The following is a 5592-nucleotide window of genomic DNA, read 5'->3' on the forward strand; positions in this document are numbered from 1 at the left end:
TAGCACAGTGGAAGAGCACTTATCTAGCATGCACAAGAGCTTGCATTCTATCTGCAGCAGCCACAGAGAGAGATAACAATAGACTATTTGATCTAGTTATCATTATGAATAATCTAACCAGTTGGGTAAAAAGGATTGTGTTGGTTTGGTTCACTAATGTTATTCTATTTCAATGAAATTCTTTATGCCTTTTGAGTGTCTACCCAAGTTATGGGGGATCTATTTCTTCCTATAAAGATAGTGACTAAAAGCATGGAAGGAAGGCTTTCTTCTGGGCATGACATGGCCATTGCCCTCTTTAACTCCCAGCAACTGAGATTACTACCCCAAAAAGCATACAAGATAAGGGCCACTGGCATTCCATTGTGGAGGTGTAGAGGAGCTCAGGAGACCCTGCCTTTCTGAGAATTTATAGGCAGTTAACAAGTTGCTGGGGGAGGGGTAGGTCAAAAGGCTATTCCCCTCCCTGAGAATATAGAGGAAATTATTGGTTGCCACATAGAAGGGGCTCACAAGACCTTGCCTCTTCCAGGGAATATATAGGCACTTAATAATTGCGGGGAGAGCAACCTTTTCTTAGCTGTATAGCCATTTCCCATATGTCTTCTTTTTTGGGGGGTTGGGGTTGAGGTGGGGTCTCACTCTAACCCAAGCTGACCTGAAATTCACTATGTAGTCTCAGGGTGGCCTAGAACTCACAGTGATCCTCCTACCTCTGCCTCCCAGATACTGGGATTAAAAGCATGTGCCATCATGTCTAGCTAGCATTTCCCATACTTCTATTAAAATCACCTTACCTATGCTCTGGTAAATAACCCTAAAGGAACTCAGGGTTTACCAAGCAAGACTAGTGGACTTGAGCAGGGCATGGTGGTACACGCCTTTAATCTCAGTACTCAGGAGGCAGAGGTGGGAGGATCACCATGAGTTAGAGGCCACCCTGAGACCACGTAGTGAATTCAAGGTCAGCCTGAGCTACAGTGAAACCCTACCTGGAAAAACCAAAACAAACAAACAAAAACAAACAAATGGAAAAACCAATGGACTTGTTTCTTTGATCTGTCATTGGTAGTCTTTTGGAGGCAAAAAGACATTCGTTCACCTCACATAACACTTGTCACCCAACATGAGGCAGGACAGATCCAAAGATGAGTGTGGGAGGAGCACTTACATGGCCTCTGCTGTGAATGATGGAATTCACCTGAAACTAAGTAGCCTGAGAATGGAGCATCCATAGAAGCAATACCAATATAGCTCTCCTCCCCTGTGTGGTATGGAATGCCATGCATTCTTGCTACAGTAGCAGTTGCATTGTCTTTGCAATGGGTGAAGAGGCATGCAACTAAAGCTGCTCTGTCTTAACGTGGATTCTCATGAGGTACGATTACAAGATTGCCCTCATTGTGGTGTGGAATGACAAGTCTTTCTGATGAATGGAGAGTACCAGGTGAATACCCCCAAATATTTGACTACAATCTATATTACAATCCTAGCAAGTATTACCTATGCGATGAGCTCCTAAGTAGGCTGTGATACTAGTGTTATGGCCCTTGTTGTGGGCAATAAGACTTGCAACTGAGGCTGAGCTACCGGCCCAGAAAGAACTTTCCTAAATAAGATAGAAGTTACGTACAGGTGAGCAGTATGTGGATACTGTCCTCTGCACTAGCTTCTGAACTGGTAGGGAGAGTGGGAGGAAATGTGATGGAGATGCTAGCTTGCTGTTTCTTATGGCTGGGGGGGGGGTGAGGGTAGGATGCATAAGGGAAATAGTACAAATTAGATCTATGCTAAAGAGTCCTTCTTGAGATCCCCATGGAAAATATTGGACAGTGAGGAAGGAGTGTGGTAGAAATGAGAGGAGATACCTCTCAGTTCCAACCTTTAATCAGAGGAAGGGAAACTCCATAGAACAGCATACAGATGGGGGCCTTAATAATGGCCCAGTACAAGAACATTGACAATCTGGGAATATCCTGCCTTTGAACTGTTTGAATTGGGAAAGACTCTTTTTTTATTTATTTTTATTAGGTATGGGCATACTTAGTATGTAAATCACACATGTTGGTACATCCTTTCCCTCCTACTTGCCCTTTTTCCAGAGAGGCCCTCCTCACTGGGGATGCAGGTCAACCCCACAGGGATTGTGGGTTGTACACTGTGGGAGCAGCAGTCAGTTATGGGGAGAGGCAATGTCTCTGTGCATAATGTCCCAAGTTGTGGTTCTAACCATCTTACTTTTAAACAAGAAATGAGCAGATCTCTCATAGCCTTGTTTGTGAGGTTATAGGTCTTGTGGGGATCCATCTGAGTACTGTGGAAGCAGAGAAACTGTGTAATGCAATCACTCATAGTTCCTTAAGGCAAAGGCTGCATAATCTGACACAATATGAGAGAAATCAGTTCCAGATGGACTGTCTTATATGAGCCATTAGGAACACTGGGTTATCACCAGCTGAAGTCCCCATGAATACCAAACAGTAGAGGACAACGGAGGAAAGCTGGGCATTAATGTGGGGACTGAGCCTGAGCGAGGTGGTGTTTGATGTCTAGTTCACTAAGCCAGATAAGGCTATGTTAGCAGGAGACTTAAGAAAGAGTTTGATTCAGCTTGGATCTCAGATTGGCATGGATTTTTAGTGGGCTTGTTTAGCCCCATGATAGGAGAGACTCTGGAAGATCTTACTGATTTAGACTGGCATGCAAGTCAGGTTCATAAAGTGCTAAAATAGATGAGAGAAGATGAGAAAAAGAAATAGCAGACTAAGGGGCCTGTCTGAGTCACTTGAAATTAAATGAGGCAAGATTTGTGTTGAGCCAGAGTTTCTAAGAAAAAAAAATGGACAGAAAGCCAAATCCAGTGTTTATGACCATCTGGAAGGCTTTAAAGCCTGGGCATATATTTAATAAAAGTATAAATCGGGGTTGGTGAGATGGCTCAGTGGTTGTTATAGGCATTTGTTTGCAAATCCTGAGTTCAATTCCTCAGTACTTATGTAAAACCAGATGCACAAAGTGGCGCATGTATCTCGAGTTCGTTCGCAGTGATGACAGGCTCATTCTCACTCTCTCTCAACTTAAAAAGGTATAAATGCAGAGTGCGGTGCAGGGGAAAAGACTAAGCTTGCCCCACAGGTGGGAAGTTACCCTCCACCTGACTCCTGTAAGCTTCATTTACTTCCCTTCTGCAAAGAAAATGTATACTCTGGATGGAAATTGCCCAGCCAGGCTCCTCTCAGCAGCCAGATGTGGCCAATATTGAGGCAGCAGTTGGCCTCAGATCAGGCCTAAAGACTTTTAAACCTAGGGAGCCATTCAGGCATAGCAACTGAGCACATGGCCCTCATGGCCATAGGCAGGTCAGAACAACTTAGGGCCAGTCCCAGCGCCAACAAAGCTGTTGGAGATGGGGAGATGAGTGGCAACCTTGTGGCAGCCCCTCCCCCCAAGGTGAAGAGAAGAGCAAGCTCATGGAAAATGGCTGTAGACAACGGGGAGCTAACTAAAGCTGTGATTCTCATCCATGCTCTTGTACCCAACATTGAAATATATATACATACATATGTCAATATATGAAAGAAATTTTTTTAAAAAATGTGTTCATTTGCATACAGACATGTGTATGCGTGTCAGAGTCTCTTGCTTCTGAAAATAAAATAAATAGCAGACACGTGTCAGTTTGCATCTACTAGGGAATTGAACCCTAGACTGGCAGGTTTTACAAGCAAATGCCTTTAACTGGAGAGTCATCTCCCCAGCCCCAACAGTGATCTTTTCAGGAGCAAGTTGATTCAAGCGATGGAATCTTACTAAAAAAATTCTTAGTGTTCCCTTGGCTGCTAACTCCTGAGATCAACTGGCACTTGTTTGGGATATAATAGTGAGCCTTAAGAGATCTGCTCACCTTTTGCAAAATGTTTCATTTAATAGATGGTGCTAAGGTAACCTCTGGACGTTTTACAGATTTAGAAAAGCATCTTAATGATATGCAAGCATCCCTAACAGTAAAAGGATGGGAAGTTACTCCACACAAGGTACAAGGATAAGGTACACCTGTGAAATTGTTGGGGACTTTATGATTAAGGCACAATAAAGTTAGTGAGAAAAATCCTCCAACAGATTGTACTTGTAAATGTTAAAACAATGGTTAGAAAGTTTAAATGGAAACAAAAAAGAAAGTTTAAATGAGGGCTAGAGAGTTTGCTCAATGGTTAAGGATGCTTGCTTGAAAGCCTGATGGCCTGGGTTTGATGCCCCAGTACCCATGTAAAGCCAGATGCACAAAGTGGTACATGCATCTGGAGTTTGTTTGCAGTGGCTGGAGGCTCTAGAGTACCTCTTCTTTTCTCTTCTCTTCCCTTCCCTTCCATTCTTTCCTTCCTTCCTTCCTTTCCTCTCCTCTCCTCTCCTCTCCTCTTCTCTCTCTCTCTCTTCTTGAAAATAAATAATAAAAAATTTTTAAGTTTAAACCCAGGTACCTGTGATCATGGAAAAAACCACTCCCACAAACCATAAGGTTTTAAAATGAAAATCACAGTGCAGGACTGTCCTACCTCCCAGGAAAGTCCTTGAGGCCCCTAAAACAATATAGGCTATTACCACTGCTGTTAGTTGCCTATCAGGGCTGTAAAACCCTGTTGCTGAATACTGCACACTTTGCTTGCAAGCTGAAATCAAGCTGAGAATGAGCTGGAAGATGACTGGTTTTCATAGTGTCAGAAGTTGCTATACAGGTAGGTGGGGGAGACTTTTTATCAACAGTTTTACCCAGCATGCTACACTACTCATTTTTCAGGCATAATGTATCCACTGATGCAACAGTGGTATGACTGTTATGGATGTGAGTCAATTTCTGATTGGATTTGTGGCCCACTTAATAGGTGGGAATCCATGTCTGATAGTGTAAACCTGGTCAAAATTAATAGGACATGATTCTGGAGAAGACAGATGTGACCAAATATTCAGATGAAGACTTACCTTTATAAGGAAAAAAAATGTGTTTTTTTGCAAAAAAAAAAAATCAATAAATCAGTGTGGTGGCTCAAGCCTATAATCCCAACACTTAGGAGACTTAGTGTAGTGGTTTGATTCAGGTGTCCCCCATAAATTTAGGTATTCTGAATGCTAGGTTCCCAGCTGATGGAGATTTGGGAATTAACACTTCCTGGAGGCAGTGTATTATTGGAGGCAGGCCTATGGGTATTATAGCCAGTGTCCCTTTGCCAGTATTTGGTACACTCTCCTGTTGCTATTGTCCACCTTATGTTGGCCAGCGGGTGATGTCCACCCTCTGCTCATGCCATTATTTTTCCCTGTCATTATGGAGCTTCCCCTTGAGTCTGTCAGCTGAAATAAACCATTTTTTTCCTAAAAGCTGCTCTTAGTCAGGTGATTTCTGCCAGCAATGTGAACCTGACTGCAACAGTAATGTTGGTACTGAAGAGTGGTGTCATTTGCTGCTAGACACCTGACTCTGTGGCTTTGGCCTTTTGGAGTTGATTTCAAGAGGCATGTGAAAGGATTTGAAAACATGGCCTGAGAGATGCCTTGCAGTGCTGTAAGCACAGTTTGATGGACTATTCTGGTCAGAGT

This window comes from Jaculus jaculus, chromosome X, assembly GCF_020740685.1.
Source record: "Jaculus jaculus isolate mJacJac1 chromosome X, mJacJac1.mat.Y.cur, whole genome shotgun sequence".
Classification (NCBI taxonomy): Eukaryota; Metazoa; Chordata; class Mammalia; order Rodentia; family Dipodidae; genus Jaculus; species Jaculus jaculus.